Source organism: Tachypleus tridentatus, chromosome 2, assembly GCF_004210375.1.
Source record: "Tachypleus tridentatus isolate NWPU-2018 chromosome 2, ASM421037v1, whole genome shotgun sequence".
Taxonomy (NCBI): Eukaryota; Metazoa; Arthropoda; class Merostomata; order Xiphosura; family Limulidae; genus Tachypleus; species Tachypleus tridentatus.
Genome location: NC_134826.1, coordinates 108931254 through 108950192, shown reverse-complemented (window position 1 = coordinate 108950192; position 18939 = coordinate 108931254). Strand labels below are relative to the sequence as shown.

Sequence of the window (18939 nt, the reverse complement as noted above, 5' to 3'; positions counted from 1 at the left end):
TAAGACTAGAGGGAAGGCAGCTAGTCATCATCACCCACCGCCAACTTTTGGGCTACTCTTTTACCAACGAATAGTGGGATTGACCGTCAATTATAACATCCTCACGGCTGAAAGGGCGAGCATGTTTGGCGCGACGGGGATGCGAACCCGCGACCCTCAGATTACGAGTCACACGCCTTAACACGTTTGGCCATGCCAGGCCTATTTGATAAAAGCAAAGTTTAACTGCAATAGAATACAAATAGTAAGAATAAAATAATTGTTGAAAGCTTTGTGAAACTAGGTATATCATGCTTTATAATCAGAGAAAATTTGTTCAAAATGTTTTATAATATGAAAGTCAACAGAGGATGACCTAGAATGAGGTTTGTATTGAGGATTAATCACACTGAATAATAACAATATGCATATGCTACTGTAGATATAAGCTATGCTTGTGATTAAGTACAGAGCTACACAGTGGGGCTATCTGTGCTCAGCCCATAATGGGTATTGAAACCCAATTTCTGGCACTGTAAGTCCACAGTTGTACTGCTTTGTCATTGGAAAGCGGTATTTCAATCATGAGAATATTCAACATTCTCTGTGGAAGTGGAAAAACTAGTAGAGTAAAGCATTTATGGTAACAATGGACTCTCAAACCACACTCTAACTTAGCCTGGAACAATACCTTTATTCATATAAATAGTCTACCAATACAAAAACGCTTTACACTGAAGACAGACACATCTTTTGGTACTATTAATGAGACATTAAAGAAGAATTTGAACTTAAAGAAAGTTACAAGCCAAAGATTCATAAACTGCCAGTCATACCTTGAAATCAACTGTTTTTTTGTGAAAGTTTAATACATAAACTGGAAACCACATCAACACTTAGCCAAATACCTGTTAGATGAAGTCTCCTGATGCAGCTTACATGAACTTTGTGATTCTGATGCTTGAACTAGTCTTGAAAAATCATATTCAAAAACTTGCTTGTTGCAACGGAAATAGTGATATTGAGTAATAGTGTGATTGTGACCATGAGACTGAGCACAATTAAGATGAAGGAAGTAATCCAAACACAGTATAGAACTTAAAAGCATCATCTTACTATAAGAGTGATACATTATATGTGTGTGTTAGCCTTGATTACCCATAGTTAGTTGGTTTGATTGCTATAATGTTAAGTATGATAAGTGGATTTGTCTAATGATGTATTGAGCTACTTTGTTTTAGGGTTTTTTACACAAAAATGGGAATAGAAAAGCCCCTGAAATGGGGCATATTTCCACTTTTTTGTACATATTTTGCTTGCAATGCCCAGAGTTGTTTGGCTCGATTGCTATACGTTTTTGTGTGGTAACTGAATAATGTCCTATGATGTATGGTAGTCTGTCTTGTTTTAGAATCATTGCTTGAGAAAGGAGATGAAAACCATTCTAAAATAGAATACATTTCCACTTTTTTATAAAAATTTGGATTTGAATTTAATAAACAAGTACTTAATCAGCTAAATGAGATAGTTATTACTTTTTACTAGGAAGACTATGCAATTTGCATCTAATGATGATATTAGGGTTTAAATGTGAAAAGAAGGAAAGAAGATAAACATTACTTAACATCATTTATACAATATTTGCTTCCTAAATGGGTACCTTCAATTTTTTTTTGTAAAGTGCAAATAGCCTTTATTAATTCATTTCAGTCATGTTATTCCAATAAGGATTAAGAATAGTTACTAAGCTATATTATTATTTATTATTTAGTGTATATTTAAAGTAAAAGCTTAAAAAAGTAGGTGGAAGTAGTCTTAGACATGTAGCAAGGGTTGATATGTTCATTAAAATTTGTTTTTAAATTACAGATGTTCCAAATCCTCCTGGAGCTCCCACTATTGTGGATTGGGATGCACACAGTGTGAGTTTGGTTTGGGAACGACCATCAAGTGATGGAGGCTCAAAAATCCAGGGCTATATTGTTGATTACCGAGATCCTTTGGATGGTAACTGGATCAAAGCAAACAATTTTCTGGTCAAAGATACAGCTTTCACTGGTAAAAATAAATCCAATTTCCTGAACCTATATCCAATTAGATAAGATTATGTTGTTGTCTGACTTATCCAAAATCAAACTTCAGAAATATATTATTTGCTATGTATTATTTTAAAGCAGACTTAGATTAGTGTACATTTATCTTATAATCCAGCATGTTTAGTATTGGTTTATTTGCATAATATGGTTTTGGTAATTCCAGTACATGGAATTCTCAGAGTTCAAACTATAAGATTTGCCTAATATGAAGTTTGATGGATATTGTATTACAGAATATGGCTCCATTGCTGTAGGAACTCCACAGTAATAACAGAGAAGGAGTCAACATATTAATATGCCAAAACTACAATTTTAACGACATAGACAAAGTACAACACAATGAAATAAAACAAAGTGCAGGTGGTTGTTGTGTCTGTGTTGGAGAGAGAGAGATGTGAAGAGAAACCTTTATTGGTCCTCTTATCAGTCCTGTGTGAGCCTCATCTGTAAAGTAAAAAGTATTGTGATAATAGACATAACCAATTTGTGTTAACTTAGATCAGAGTTAAAGAAAAATACCTCAACAATACTACTACAGCATCTAAAAGTTGCAAAACCTGTAAAAACTAATCTAAAATTTGATTTAAAGCCTTACAACAACTGCATCCTAATCAAACTCTCTGCCCAACAAAAAATATAATATCATCAACAAAATCAGATTCTTCTTTGATCACATCTTGTACAAATTACTTGTAACTATGCACATGGAAGCATATAAGTGTGGTAGATCTGGGTCTTTACATGATTTGCTGACAAAAAATACAACTGTCTTTCTCAAGACATTACGAGTGAAATCACAGCTGTATTTCCTACAAAAAATCTACTTAATGACCAATTAGTGGAACTTTGTCCTTATGTGCAGCTAAAGTGAAAAACCATTTAGCTGTTTACTTGAGCAACTCTCTTGCCCAAATAAAACTAAAAATAAACAGAAATTTCGAAAATTACATGTTACCTAATGGCAAACACATTGTAACATCCTGTATCACAAGCTGTTTTTTTTTTCAACTGTGACTGCATATATATATATATACATGTGTGTGTGTGTACTTATATATATATATATATATGATGATAATTTGTCAAAATAAGTAAGCTGGTTATTAGAAGAAATCATTTAAGTTAGAGATACATTAGTTCAAATTTCACTATTTAATTATTTTTAGATGTGGTTATAGAAAAGTAACTGGGTTCTAAGTTAATTTTAGAATAACTATGTAGTTAGATACTTTGTTTTCTTAAGTAAGAAGACAGAAAATGTAGCACTTTGTCATCGATTTGTCAGAAATTAGAAGGCGGTTTTTCCAGTGATAATTATAAACTGCATTACTTTATTTTATTTTTAGTGTATATGCTTGTAATAAAACTGTTCAAAACATTATTAATTAATCTCTGTGAGATAAGTTTTTCCTTTTTAATTTGAACAAAAGATAGTTGTAATTTTGGGGAAAAAAATATTTGAGTCAATTTTATCTTTTTCCTTATAATGTTTTTAGTGCCAGATCTTCTAGAAAACCATGAGTACGAGTTTCGTGTGAAAGCTAAAAATGCTGCTGGACTCAGCAAACCTAGTCAACCTACAGCTAGTATAAAACTCAAGCCCAAATTTAGTAAGTCATTTAAGTAACTTTTTTTTGTAATCTGTGATGTTGGGATGTGTCATATCTCTTTAACACATAAACAAGCTTTACACTTGGGAGTATTATAAGAGAGAAAATCAAATATTATTTGAACTGGTAGGAGTAGCTCAAAATTTGATGTTGAATACTGTTGACTTTCTCTTAGCTTTTCAGTTCAGAATCAGGGATGATCACACTTATGCAACCTTGATTCTCAAGAACATAAAGTTCTCAAAAGCAACTAAACAAATTCTTAATCTTGGATAACATAAGAAATATTATTATAATTATAAATTGATGAAAGTTATAGACAACAGATGTTTTTTAACAGTTGAGTTTTATGTTAGTTGCATTTTTCTGGAGCTTAGAAGATTGACGTTATTTTTAAAATCTTTTAATTTGTCTTCATGAGGGCAATTGATAAAATGTTAAATATTGTAAGCTTTTTTTTCTGTTACATAACTATGAATTTTCTTTATGCACATCTGTGTTTTCATTTTTGTACAGTGCATCTCAAACAAATAATGAATGAGTTTTGCTAAATTCCAGGAAAATGACTCACATCCATATACAAATTAGAAATTTTAATCAAGGTCTTACTGTTCTGCTTCAGAGACTGCTTGCTTCCAGTCTTGCAAAAGTCACACCTAAAATTCACTAAAGTATTATGTTGTTAGAGCTAATACTTTAAATTTGAATTAAAATATGGACATGGGTTTATGAATATGTAACTGACTAAAAGCTAAATAACACTCCTTCTTTGACAGGGATCTAAAAAATTCAATCAACAGAAATTTTTGTTATGGAGAAATGGCATACCTTGAGAAAAATACTTTCACTAGGCAACTGCCAAACAGACTACTTGTTTAATGCCCAAATGCTAAAATAAATAGCATGATTTACTAAACATCTTTCCTACTAGCTGGTGGTGCTAGACAATAAAATTTATATTTTATATTAGTGTTACTTAATTAATTAATCAGATTGATGGGGAATGTGTAGCACTGCAATGCATTGGGAATGTTGAATAGTTGTGAAAATTCACAGGTTAGTGAGTTTGTTTGGTGGCGTGTTTATAAAATTTAGAGGCTAGTTTGAATGTGTGTTCTTTGATTGATGGTAAGTCTTTTAATTTACCAAAATATATGTGTGTATTTGGGTAATTTGTAAATAATTTTAAACTCTTTATTATGGAGGTTTTGAACTATTTGTTTTCTAGTTAGACATATTACAGAGAATGGCATTACTATATTCAGAGAAAGGTCTTATAAATGATGGTTATTGTTTCACTACTACAACCTTTGTTAATTTTTCCTGAGCAATGTAGATAGGTGACTCAGTTATTTAAATTACTTATGACATTGTTCAGGTATAGGGTCTAATTTAGTGATTCATATAGCTACACAATAAAAGATATAATAAATAGACTTAGTATTCCAAAAATTGTTTAATCTCAAAGTCACTTTGATCAATGTGTGTTATTGGGCTATATTAGTTTCAAAGAATTCCACTCCTTATTGATTACCTTGAACACAAGTTAACCAAAGAGAGATAAACTGGACCTATGGCATTGTGAAAAGTTTCAAACATACTGTTGGTGTAAACATGCTTTGTAATCACTGTGAGGAAAACATATACACTGGTTATATGAAGTGAAGGGAAAGTGTCATTGGCAACTATTTAGTTCTTTACATGTATATAGCTGCACAATAACAGATATAATAAATAAACTTAGTATTCTAAAAATTGTTCAATTTCAAAGTCTTAAGTTCAAGGGCAGTCCACTTTGATCAACATGTGCTATTGGGTTGTACTAGTTTTGGAGAATCCCACTCCTTATTAGTAACCCTAAATAGAAGTAAACCAAAGAGAAGCTGAACCTATATCACAGAGAAAAGTATCAAATGTATTGTTGATGTGAATGTACTTTGTAGTCAGTATAAGGAAAGCCTATATACTGGATAGGTGAAGTGAAGAAAAAGTGTTATTGTCCAAATAAAAAGTAATGTTTACATTTATTCATTGTCTCTTCAGATCTACTTTAGGTGTATAATGCTTCATCTTAATCTATTATACCTTGTCATCTATGAGTGACTATTCATGCTTGGTTTTAGTTTTTATTTTCTAACATATGTATCTAGAAAGTAATATTTAATTTTTGCTCATTACTTCTTCACGTGTACATACATACAAGTACTTTACGTAGTCTTTGTTAATTATTTTTGCCATGTAGACATTCATGTTAATCTTTAGATCTAGTTCTTACTTCTTAACATGTCCACATACTTGATAATAAAAGGTAATGTTTGTATATAGTTCATTACTCCTTACTATGTCCAAATAGAAGGTGATATATCGAGTTCATTACATCTACACATGTACACATGGAAGATAATGATTATTCTTAGTTTATTATACCTTGTCATATACACTTAACTGTTAATGTTTGATTTGTGCTTCTTATTATGTAATATGTGAGCCTAACAGTCATTGTTTAGCTCTTGTTCTTTCCTTCTTCACATGTACACATGGAAGCAGAGGCATCTACAGAAATTTTTCCATGGAGGGCAACTCTAAATCAGCATGATGTATATACACACACACTAAATCAGTAAAGAAAAATATATGTTTCTTTTTATTAGGAAGTTTATATGCTAAATAGTATTAATCACTTGTCAGTTAAATTTTATTAGAATGTTTATTCATTGTACTTTATTAGCATACTCATTTATATTTGAAGGAAACTGTGTAAATATGTGATTAAAACCAAATTTTTTAAAACATCAGTTTTATTACACATTTCTGTCTTATTTCCACAATAAGCCACCTTGTGGGACAACAGTTAGTCTATGGAATTGCAATGCTAAAACAGCAGCTAACCCAGTTTGGCCATTTTTTGTAAAACAATCAACAACAAAAAAATTCAACAGTGAATTTAATTTCTTTATAGGTTTCAGAAAAACGTAAAGGAAATTTATAAGTGACTAATGAAAATAAAGTGTTTGGAAACAACAACCTTTATGACACATTTGTGAATTATTTCTGTAAACAACTTTAACTTCTTAATATGATTTTATTTTTCTAATGTTAAGGAAATTTTACTTTTTTTCAGCTGTGCCATCTCCACCTGAAAACCTGAAGGTCACACGAGTTGGGCGAAGCTATGTAGATCTGAAGTGGGACAAACCACAGTCTGATGGTGGCAGCAAAATCACAGGTAAAATTCAATATGTATCTAATTGTTTAAAATTATATATAAAATATAAAGTTTAATATTTTAGGAAAAGCAGTTCAGGTCTTTGTATTGGTATTAAATGTTCTTTATTTCAGAAATATTTTGTATTGTAAAAGAGAATTATTGTGTATTATATATTGATGGAAGCAATAGGAATGATGAAGTAAAGCATAATAATTAGGTTATCTTTTCACATATATAATATTTACAACTGTGATTTTTTTTGCAAATAAAAATATGTGCATATTGTTTTTTGTAAATTATACCTCATAGTGTTTCTATGAAAAGACATTCAGTTGAACTTGGTAACAATACATTTATAATAATTATAATAAAATGTAACACTTGTATAAATGTGTGATTGTACTTTATTTTTGAGATAGAAAATTAAGAAAACTCCATAATAAATAATATAAATCTCCTTGTAGATCTTTTGCAGTGTTACAAAGAACAAATTTAACTTGCTTTTAAAAGCTAGGATCTCTTTTCAAGTAGCAACTTAACTTATTTTTCAAATTAGGAATTTTGTAGAGAAAAATGTCTTTGTTTTTATTTATAAAGTATGTTATGTAAAACTATTTTGCTATCTCTTAGTGTTTATAAAGAACAGATCATTATGGTCTTTTTTATAAATATGGGTTAAACAGTGCATTCTGTACTTACATTTTCTTGGCAGGATACATTGTTGAAAAACGAGAGAAAGGCAGCTCTTTCTGGTTTAAAGCTAATGATTACAGTGTTATTGACTGTGAGTACACAGTCTTGAACCTTACAGAGGGCAGTGAATGTGACTTCCGAGTTTTTGCTGTAAATGCTGCTGGCAAGAGTGAGCCTGTAATGACATCTGGACCTGTGAAAATCCAAGAATTTTCAGGTATTATATGTCCCTCTTCCAAGCATTGCAAAATCATAATTTTATGAATTTACAGTCCAGTTTTAATGAAATTCTTGCCATTTCTGCAAGACTACATAGATTATTAAAAGTAATGTTGCATTAAGCTGTCTTTAGAATTGTTTGTCAATAGATGAGAGTGCATGGTTTGGATGACACAATACTTACTTAAGTATAAGCTAAGTTTCACTTTGGTGTACTTAAAAAATGAATTGCATAGTTTTGGCTGCTGCAGTATTTGTAATAGTAGTACTTTAATTATGGTATAGAGTTTTTCAGAACTGTTATATAATAATAAAGTGAACATTTTTTATGTAAAATAAATGATACATTTACTTATGTGTACTTCACATTGTACCTTTTGCAGTTTCCAGATATTTACTTTATTTCGTTGTAGTTTAACAAATATTTTTAGTGCATGTTTTTCATTTAACTCCATTCAATATTATTTTATATATTGATAGGTTATTGGAAGCAGGTTATATTTAGTTAAGTATTCTTTTGTTTATGCATGTGTGAAAAACGTATTTTTACAAAAGTATTATTCTCAAAACTTATTTTCATTCATCTGTCATTTAAACATTTAAAGTTTACTCCTGTTGTACATAATCCTATATGTAAATTAGTTTCAAAACATGAAAGTGCATTAGTGGTACATTAGTAAGAATATATTCCAATTTATTAATACGAGAATGATAAAAATATTATTACATCTTCTTTGTACTTTTAAAGAATTCGTATCATTACTTACTTTTAAAATAAAAAATTAATAATAATATTTTTATTACCTAACTACACAGGTAATAAAAAATTTGATTACTGTATTTATTTCAAAGGTTATGTAAGGACTGTACATTTTGTATATGTTTTTTGAGAAAAACTGTAATTTAGGCATTTTATTGGCATTTTTGTAGATGGTGTTAAGCCAGAATTTGTAAGAAAGCTTTTGAATAAGAATACTAATCTCAATAAGTCTGTGACACTGGAATGTGAAGCAATTGGTAAACCACACCCTGTAGCTCAGTGGTAAGATATTTTATTCCATCATGCTAAAAAACTTATTTTTATTTTTTTATGATTTTGTATATACCTAGAAATTAAAACTTACATGTTTTCAGTATCACTTTTTATTATATAAATATGCTAATAAACTTACACGTGTGTAACTGTTGTACATTAATTAAATAGGTTTTGTTTTTTTATTTAATTAAAATTTAGGTCAGTGTAAACCCATCATGATTTAAATTATCAGACTAATTCATTTAGGAATATATTTTTCATCTTTAATTAAAATATGAGTTGATAGTAAAACTTTGCAGTTGCTAAAAGTGCTTTTTGATTATCTATTTAAAAGTTTTTGTGTCAAATCTAGTGATTATAATTATTTAATTAAAATCATATTCCTTTTAATGACTTTAAAAATGTTGGAATTATGCACGTTTTTTAAACATCAGGTTTAAGAATGGACGGGAAATTCATCCAGGAGGACGGATCAAAGCTCTGGAAAAAGAGGATGGAATTTATAAGCTTCAAATTACAGAAGTTTGGGACACAGATGATGGAGATTATACATGTGAAGTCAGCAACTCTATGGGGTCAGACAGATGTACTGCAAGACTTAATGTGGCAGGTAAGATGGATTAATGTGAGAAGTTTAAACCCATAACGCCTTAGACTTAAATCCAATAATATCACAATTGCACTTGTTAGGATATCCTACGTTGTTTGTGTAAAAATAATATGGACTTAGTGTAGTATTGGCCTCACAAGATGTTTTACCATATCTTCTTGAATTTTACCCCATTTTCTGATGAGTTTGGTCTTCACTTAAGTTACTGTTTTGGCAGATGGTTATGATGATGAAGATGACGACCAATATTCATCTCACAAATACACAGTTGGATTGAGATCCTGTTATTACCATGCTCTTTAAATAATAAAACATTATCATCTTGAAAGAATCCTTTCTGTCACAGTGTAAATGAAATATTGTTTGTTAAACAAAATCAGCAAAATTGTTCAAGTGAATTCTGGAAATTATTCACTCTTGCAAAAATAAAAGTAAAAATCCCTTCCAAAAAAAATCAGTAGATCAATTACACTATCTTTAGCAGTTTAAACTGTTGAAACAATTTTGAAGTCAAATGCTTCATTTTGTTTTCTTTGTATTTATGCTTTTTACCATTAGTATAAAATGTGACCCATTTGATCACATAATATAATTCCAGTTATTCATTATCTGCACTTTGTACTATAAAACTCTGAATATATGCTTTACTTTTGACACCTGACATAAGCCATTGTTATAATTCATTACCATGTAAAAATTGTCTTATGTTCTTCATGTGTTTTGATTGGAAGTAATCAAATCCTGATCATTGTAGAAGGAATCAGTCAGCTAGGACATACTGTGACATTATTGTACTTTACAAATCCACTCAGTCATCTTTTCTCTCATTGACTGATTTGTAGAAACATTTTTCATCATGCCAAATGTATCTCCTTTTAGTAGCAGTTGCTAATTAACTTTGATGAGAGTCTTTGAAAATAAGATCAAAGAAATGATTTTTATGAAAAAGTTATTTCTAAACCGACATATCATGACCATTCAAAAATCAGAGTTATCTTTGTTTTTGGCTATTGTGTTATAGACTAATTTTAAAATGACTGCATCTATAAGACCTGACACATCATTGACTTGTCTTTTGCACATTCAGTTGAATGGAGTGTTCTTAAAATGTGCACATTAAGTCCTAATAAAATTGCCAGACTTGCAATATACATTATTATATTGTACTTGGAGAGATTGAATATGATTACAACTACATTTGTTCTACTGAGTTGTTTCAAGTCATTACATCTTGAGAGTCTAATAGACTAACAGTGGTAAATGTATGGGCTTATAATGCCAAAATAAGGGGTTTGATTCCCCTTGGTAAACAAAGCAGATAGCTTGATGTGGCTTTGCTGTAAGAAAAAAATAAAACAAACTTAATGTTAATTACACAAACCTGCAATTTTTTACACATTGATAGGTTTAAATTACTATCAAAGTTTTGTAATTTAAATTCTCAAACCTACAACATATTTGATACCAGTAGTTTAATATTGTAACTGTTATATAATTTTATGGTAGTTTAAAACTGAAATGCCTCAAACATATTGACCTAAATATTGTGATATAAATCACATTAACTGCATGTTTGTTTTGTTTTTTCAACATTCCTCTAAATTTGTGAATTTTTGAATTTAAAATGTTAGGATTGAAAAAAAGCTTTCATCATTTAAACTATAACTTATAATACATGTAATTCGGTATTTATTAAAGATACAGATTTCTAGTGTTTTATCTCAAATACACAATTCTTCAAACTTTTTGTTGTAAGAGTTATGTGAAGAATCATTGTGTTTTTGAGTTTGATGTATTATAGAAACTATAGAAATTTTACTATTTATAAGGACTGTAAATCAAAGACATGACAAGACAATTAAAGACAAAGAACCAATTTCTTTCACGTAACCTTAGTGATCATACTTTAAACATGTTTAAAAGTTTTTGCAACTAGATGCTATTTAATATTCTTTTTTAACTTTCAAAGCTCCTCCAAAGATTGAAAGATGTCCTAATGAAGTCTGCATCCCAGAACATGATAATGGTAAAGTGAAGATTTTCTTTTCTGGAACTGGACCATTTGAAGTGAATTTATTTAAGCATGGACTGGAAGTGAATGAAAATGAACATATGAAAATGACAGTTTTTGATGATTATGTCATTATCTTTTTGCGAGAAGCCTTGAGGAATGATGAGGGAAAGTACAAGCTAACAGTAAGAAATGAGAGTGGAGTAGCAGAGGCCAATTTTGCTATAACTGTTACAGGTGGGTGTAGAATGATTAATGGATAAAATGAAAAGCTCTTTTATGATTAATTGAAAGTATAGATGCTACATAGAAAGAATACAGTTTTTCTACATCTAGAGTTAGCAAGTAAATATATTTACCACATCCATATAATACTGAAACAAACATCTAAGTATGTCTTAAAATTGCACTCAAAATTTATATTAAAGTGCTGTTTAGCATCTTAAATTTAGAATTATTATTATAACAGTCTACAGTATAATTTAACCACTTATATTGAGATAATTAGTATGAAATTTAAGGATGGTAATAGTTTTTGTATATTACAGACCATCCATCTAGACAAGTATGAATTAGTTTTATATTTGTTATCTGAAAATTAAAAATCTCCGTAATTTCAAACATCTTGATCATTTTATATTCAAAGGTAAAATACAGAAATGTAGCTGCTACTTTAGTTATACTGTGTATTTTAACATTATGTTATTATAGTATTATAGTGTATGAAAAAATGTAATAAAATGCTTTAGTTTTTGAAAATTTATTTTTATATGCTATGTCTCATTGTAATATGTTATAGGTCTTCCTGGACCACCTGAAGGACCGGTAGGTGTCTCTGATATTACACAGCATACAGCATCACTCTCTTGGCGACCACCAACTCATGATGGTGGATCAAAAATCACACATTATATTGTAGAGAGAAAGGAAACTAGTCATAGCCAGTGGGTGATAGCCACAAGCTACAGTCGAGTAAGTTCACTTAAATCATTTTTCTCTGTTTAGCTACAGGTAAATTTTTAGTATATCCTTGTTGATTTATGTCTTAAGCTACATTCAGGTAAGCCCTTTGTTGGCTGTTGTTGATTTATGTAATAATTTAGTGTTAGGTGTGTTCATTATTGATTTGTTGATTTAAGTCATCACTAATAGTCAAGTGAAATAGTTAATGGCAGTTGTTAGTTTAAATATCAAATTATTGTTGGCCATTGGATGATACTCAAAGTTATTACTTTCCTACACTGAAAATATATTTCTGTTAGGTATTTACCTTCTCATACATAATGGCTATTCTTATTCAGTGCTGCTCTCTATATACATATGTTTTTACATGCTGCAAGCATAAAAACTTCTATATACCCCATGATCAACATGGGTTATTCCATCTTTGCATGTAAATCATTATCCATCAATACTCCAGCAATAGGAGTGCAACACCTCCTCCTGATGCACGTGACTACCTCTATTTGATTTTACTAGCCATCATTTTGAGATTTGGCAGAAATTAGGTGCTGGTTTTAAGTTGGGAGGAAGGATGGGAAGTAATACCAAGCCCACATCCCATTTCAGTCACTGAATTGTATTTTATAATAAGAATGAATATAGAGCCCTCAGCTACAGCTTTAATGGTGGAGTAAGCTAAAATGGATGGGTTCCTTAGTGTAGAGTGGCTAGGCAGCATAGGGAATACATAATCTGACCCATGTTAGGTGGGGGGGGGCACACCATATTCAGCTTAAGTTAATTAGAACAGAAAGATAAATATTCCATATCAATTGACTAAATACACTGCGCAACAAAGTTTTTGCTTTTTGAACACTGTTAGATTTTCCTTATAGATTTTTGGCTGCTTATCACGAAAATCACATCCAAATTTACCCATCACGTACCATTTTATCGAAATCTTCAGTTTCACCAGAACATTGCTACAATGGAAAAATTATATCAGGGCAACTGGAATGCATCAATGCTTGCTGACTACTGTTGGACACTGCAACGTGGTGCACTGGATAATGAATACAAATGAAAATCAGGAGCAAAACACATTTGATTATGTTGAACTTAATAGCGTATTAGAAACATAAATGCAGTTAAATACGTCATTGCCGGTAAACAGTTAACTGTCTATTTCTCAGAGTTCCTACATGATGAAGCAAAACCAAAATTATATTTATGCATACCCACCAGGTACCTTTCACAATCAGCAAAACCCTTTCAGGAAGCAAAACTTTTCAAAAACAATGTTGTGCAGTGATATTGGACATGTATGCAAATCCACAAGCAACACCAGTCATCAGGGAACTCAATGTCCAAATAATGGTAGGAAAGTACTTGTAAATATAGCAGTTCACCTCCAATTCAAAATCAGTTAGACCTTGGTCCATGCAACATCAACCTCTGGGACCCACCACACAGAGGTGGAGCAAATGATGCAAAAACCCATGACTAAAGTAGGATGAGGAATCCCAACAATACATATATAAGGATTCATGTTGATTGCTCTAGCTCTGATCCACAAATCACACACTGGGAAATAATAACCAGTCTTTAACAGGATTAGATATCTCAACTGGAGGAATTAACTGCAATGTAGAGGATCTAATAAAATTCATGTGCAACATCATTCTTAAGATATGACCACATAGAAGCTGAAGTACATGGTTACACAACTTCGACCTCCAGAACCTACTGCATAGAGGTGGAGTGCATGAGTGGAGAATCAGTGTCATCTACACCAGCAGAACACCACTGGTGTACTTTCTGCTGAATAGAAGTGAGCACATTTAAGAGGTTACCTCCATGATCCACCATCCCAGCAGCTAGGAACTAGAAAGTAGCAAGAACTCTCATATGCCACTAGAAAAAATGAGGGGAGAGTGGAGTATCTGGAAGAATACCAACACATTGAAACTGGTGACCACTCCTGATTCATATGAATGAGTGGCAGGGATGGGCAGCTGTCCCTTTTTGCTTTACCAGTGAAAGTCCACGGGTTAGTACAGTCAGAAATGGGCATGTGGATAAAGCAAAATACCATGAGGAAAATCTACTAGCGACCAGTCTGTGTAATACCCCATCTTGACCTTATGCATTATTGGCCATGGCTATACATCAAGATTGGTGGGATTAGCCTCCTGAAGACAACCCTCATCAAGCTACCCCAAGCAATATTATCTTTTAGTGCTTAATATCATTAAGAGGTGAAACATGAAAAGTAGCTATGTATAACCCCTTCAACATCTTCCAGAAAAGACTGCAAAAATGCTAGAGCGCATGGTCCCATCAGGGAAGGTTTCATAACTTAATTTTTTTTAACTGTTTTGGGAGGTAAATTTAAATTTATATGGACATTCTAAGGCAAAATCACTTACATAGTTACAACTTGAATCATGTCTGAATTATATAAATGAGATGGTGCTTTATGTATAAACAATGTAGATAAAATATAATTAGAGTACTTATTTATATTTTAAGCTGTAAAAATATCTATAAACATAAGTTTTACACTGAAAAATGTACCAATTCTTACTTTTCTGCAGTAATTTTTGTATGTTATTAATTTAATGAAAATATAAAACTCACCTAAACATACTTATGTTTCTAGTACATTACTGACACTGATGAGTTAGAAGAATTTAAATGGAATATCTAACAAGAATGCTGTTAATTTGATTCAATTTGTATCAATAGGATACAAACTGTACAGTCCAAGGTTTAACAGAAGGTGGAGAATACCTCTTCCGAGTAATGGCTGTTAATGAAAATGGACAGAGTTTGCCACTAGAGGGTACTAACCCAATAATTGCCAAAAATCCATTTGGTAAGTAATAGTAGTTTGGTTTTAAAGTTAAATGGAATATATTTTCCAAAATTTAGAAAAAAGAACATTAATTTCTTTGAAAGATTACTTTTATCATATTCATGATAATGAAATTTTAAATAGATTTTGCATTTATAATGGAAATTTATTGAAGGTTTGTGACTCATAATGAGTTTAATATTTTATGACTTTTATTTAATACGTCAGATTGTTTTTTAGTGTAGGTCATTAGTTTGTAATTTTAGCCATTATATAATATATATGATTAAAAAATAAATGTGTTTAATTGTTTCAAAGTATTATTTTATAGCATGTGATCAATTACAGAGGAAAACTAAATGCAAAACGTTTAAAAACTTTAATTGATTTACTTAATGAAAGCTTTTTTATCAGATGCAAAATATGTTAAAAGAAGTTACACTAATATCATAATTAACACTTTACTTTTGTTCTAGATCCACCCTCTGCTCCAGGAGTGCCTACAGTAACAGAAGTTGGTGGTGATTTTGTAAATCTTTCTTGGGAGAAACCTGACTCTGATGGTGGTGCTCGAATCCAGGGCTATTGGATAGATAAACGGGAACATGGCACTCAGACATGGCAGCGGGTTAACCAGTTTCTTTGCATTACAACCCAAATCAACATCTCAAACTTGATTGAAGATAGACAGTATGAATTTCGTGTGTTTGCTGTGAATGAAGCTGGTATTAGTCTCCCATCAGTAAACTCATCTTCAGTCAAGATCAAAGACCCACTGAGTAATTTCTTCATTTCATTCATACACTTAGAATATCTGTATAAAAGTTTCAAATATGGTAGGAGTCTATAGTGTAGCTTTAAAAAAATAAGTTTAGCAAAACTTGTATCAAAATAGGTATTCAAAATCATTAACCACTTTAATGTAGCAAAACAGCTTTATAAATATTTTTTATTTTAAAAACAATACAGGTTCAAGTCCACCAGAATTTATTGTACCACTCCGACAAACTGTGGCAGTAGAGAACAAGAGTGCAGAATTCATTTGTAAAGTTACAGGCAACCCAAAACCACAAGTTACATGGTAAGTTTAAATACTGTCTCCCTCTCCAGTATTTTAAATTATCTCATTATACTGTTCAATAAGTAGAAATGTTTAGCTCCAAACCACTGACCATATGATAATTTGTAAATGTTTTCATTTTTGCTATTGTGATAGTAATCTAATTCTTTATAACACCTAAGGTTATTTGCAAACATAAAAAAGAATTTTAAAATATGTTACTGCAATATGTTTCCACTGAACTACTCCTAAATATCTTTGAAAATGTTGAAGATAAAACAGTGTTTTCTATGTATATATATGTATGCTTACAATATATTTACAGATTGTTGGAGCTAAGATATTGTAGTAATTAAAAAAATTACTTCTAATGAGAATCTTTTTTTTTTGCTTTGTTAATGACTCTAATGCATTCAACGTTTTTGTTTAGGCATTGTTAATTCATGCATTTTAATGCCATGCATATATGCAATATATACTTATATACTGTTGTTCTCTTTCTATAAAATATTGTTTTAAGGTTGATCAACATGATAGTACTAAATGCTAAAAGAAAATTATAAATTGAAATATTGGCTTCCAAGTAATCTGTAGATAGTCTTCCAGTCTTAGATATTTTCTGTTGCTTGACCTGCCTCAGTTTACCATGAGGACTTTTCTCATTATACAGTGGTCTTTTGCTCCAGATCTTGGGCTGATAGAAGTGGAAATTTGGGAAGCTTATTTTCTTATTTAACTCTGTTCAAATAAGTCTTTTACAGTTGTCCTTTTCCTCTCCTTCAGGAGGCAGCACATCTAGGCTGTTTGATCAACTTGGAAAAGTCATATCTCACACCCATTTTGTTTGTCTTCACCAGGCTCCGGCTTTTTTCTTTTCTATTGAGAGACATGAAGAGATTAACTTCCCATGTACTTTCCTCTATTTCTCTTGCTGTGCAGGAGGTTCTCTCTCTTTTGGGAACTAGAGCTTTCATGGAATTCCTTATATCTTTGTTTTGTGCTCATCTGCATTTTCACAATGGACTTTTCACTCAGTGGATCCTTTCTCACAATTCCTGGCCCTTCATCATTCTCTTTTCTTACTGAAAGGCTTCCCACTGGTGACTTAATACAGTCAGTATCACAGAGGGTGTTCCACTTTCTTTCTTTTTTTTCATTTTGGTATCATCTGTTTCCGGATGCCTCCTTAACAAAATCGGGACATGTCTCAACTCTGACTTAAATTTGTCAGTGCACATACGATAAATTGTCTTTCATATCCATCTCTTAGAACTTATGGTATCTTATACATCTTTTCTTGGTTGATCTTTTATGATAATTAAGCTGTCAGTATAGAGGGTGTTAGTTGCACTAGGAGGGTATGTCACATTCTTATTGTTTGAGGGTTGTTGCATTTCCATTTGCATGATACAGTGCAGTAATACCATGTGGAAACACATGAGTTTAAGTGGGAGCTTCAAGGCTAGTAGCAAACAAAAATTGCACATATAGAGCGCAGCATAAAAGCAAAGCTATTATGTAAGTATATAACAGAATACATTTTCAGTGCTGGAAAATGTTAACATAAAAAGCAAACCAGTGTATTCGTTTTTATGAAAATATAAAATATTATGGTTAAAATTCAAACTCCAGTCAATATATATTTATATATGTATATATATATTTATAATTCGTTGTTTGAAAAAGAGAAATAAAAAAACATAAAATATCTTGTATATACATTACATATTACAACATGCAAGTTCTCAGTGAATATCATTTTGAAATGTTCACATCTAGGTACAAGGGAATGAGAGAGCTGTTTGAAGGTGGTAAATATTCCATGATCCGTGAAGGTGAAACCCATACGTTGATGATCTCTGAAGTGTATGGTGAGGATGCTGATGAATACACCTGCCGGGCTTTCAATAGAGGAGGATCTCGTACATCTAGAGCAGAACTTATCATCAAAAGTAAGTGTTTTGTAATGTAAAAACTCGTATAATGTTATAAAAATACTGATTTAATATTTTGGTAATTAAAGTAGCTACTATTGTTTAGGAGCATGCATTTCAATATGTAGCATCTAACCAGAATTTCATGTTAAAGACTAAAGAGAAATATGTTACATTTCAGTAGTTAATATTCTTATTTTACAATTGTTCTCTTATAAGATAATTTATAACGTATTAACTTAAGTATTGAATTGTCAGTTACAGTGACTTTTTCAGTAAATTTTATATATGACTATCATCTCTGACAGTGGCACCTCATATCAATGTTCCACCTCGGTTCCGAGAATTAGCTTGTTTTGAAAAAGGAGAAAACATTGTGTTAAAGATTCCTTTCACTGGGTTCCCAAAACCTACTATCAAATGGATGCATGAGGGAGAGGTGATTGAGAGTGGAGCTCATTATGACGTCAAAGTGACTGAACGTCATGCCATCTTAATGATCAGAGATGTTACCAAAGTTGACAATGGACCATACCGTCTGGTGGCAGAAAATGAATTGGGAGTGGACTCTGCCATCATTAAAATCCAGATTAGTGGCAAGTATTGAGACACATAACTTGTTTTTTTTATTGATGATGGAATGATTTGTTTTTTGTTATCAAATTATAATTTGAAATTTTTTTG

The 18939-nt window shown here is 31.2% G+C and overlaps 1 pseudogene across 1 annotated transcript in view; it reads left to right on the top strand.

The window, feature by feature from the left end:
• LOC143244816 (twitchin-like) overlaps positions 1–18939 on the top strand; it is a 296421-nt pseudogene that overhangs the window by 234851 nt on the left and 42631 nt on the right. Inside the window, exons 105-117 of the transcript XR_013025339.1 lie at positions 1849–2037; positions 3572–3685; positions 6807–6911; positions 7606–7803; positions 8736–8847; positions 9276–9451; positions 11421–11699; positions 12262–12434; positions 15153–15282; positions 15738–16040; positions 16231–16342; positions 18101–18273; positions 18564–18851. The product of XR_013025339.1 is annotated as a twitchin-like (transcript). The remainder of the gene's footprint in view (positions 1–1848; positions 2038–3571; positions 3686–6806; positions 6912–7605; positions 7804–8735; positions 8848–9275; positions 9452–11420; positions 11700–12261; positions 12435–15152; positions 15283–15737; positions 16041–16230; positions 16343–18100; positions 18274–18563; positions 18852–18939) is intronic.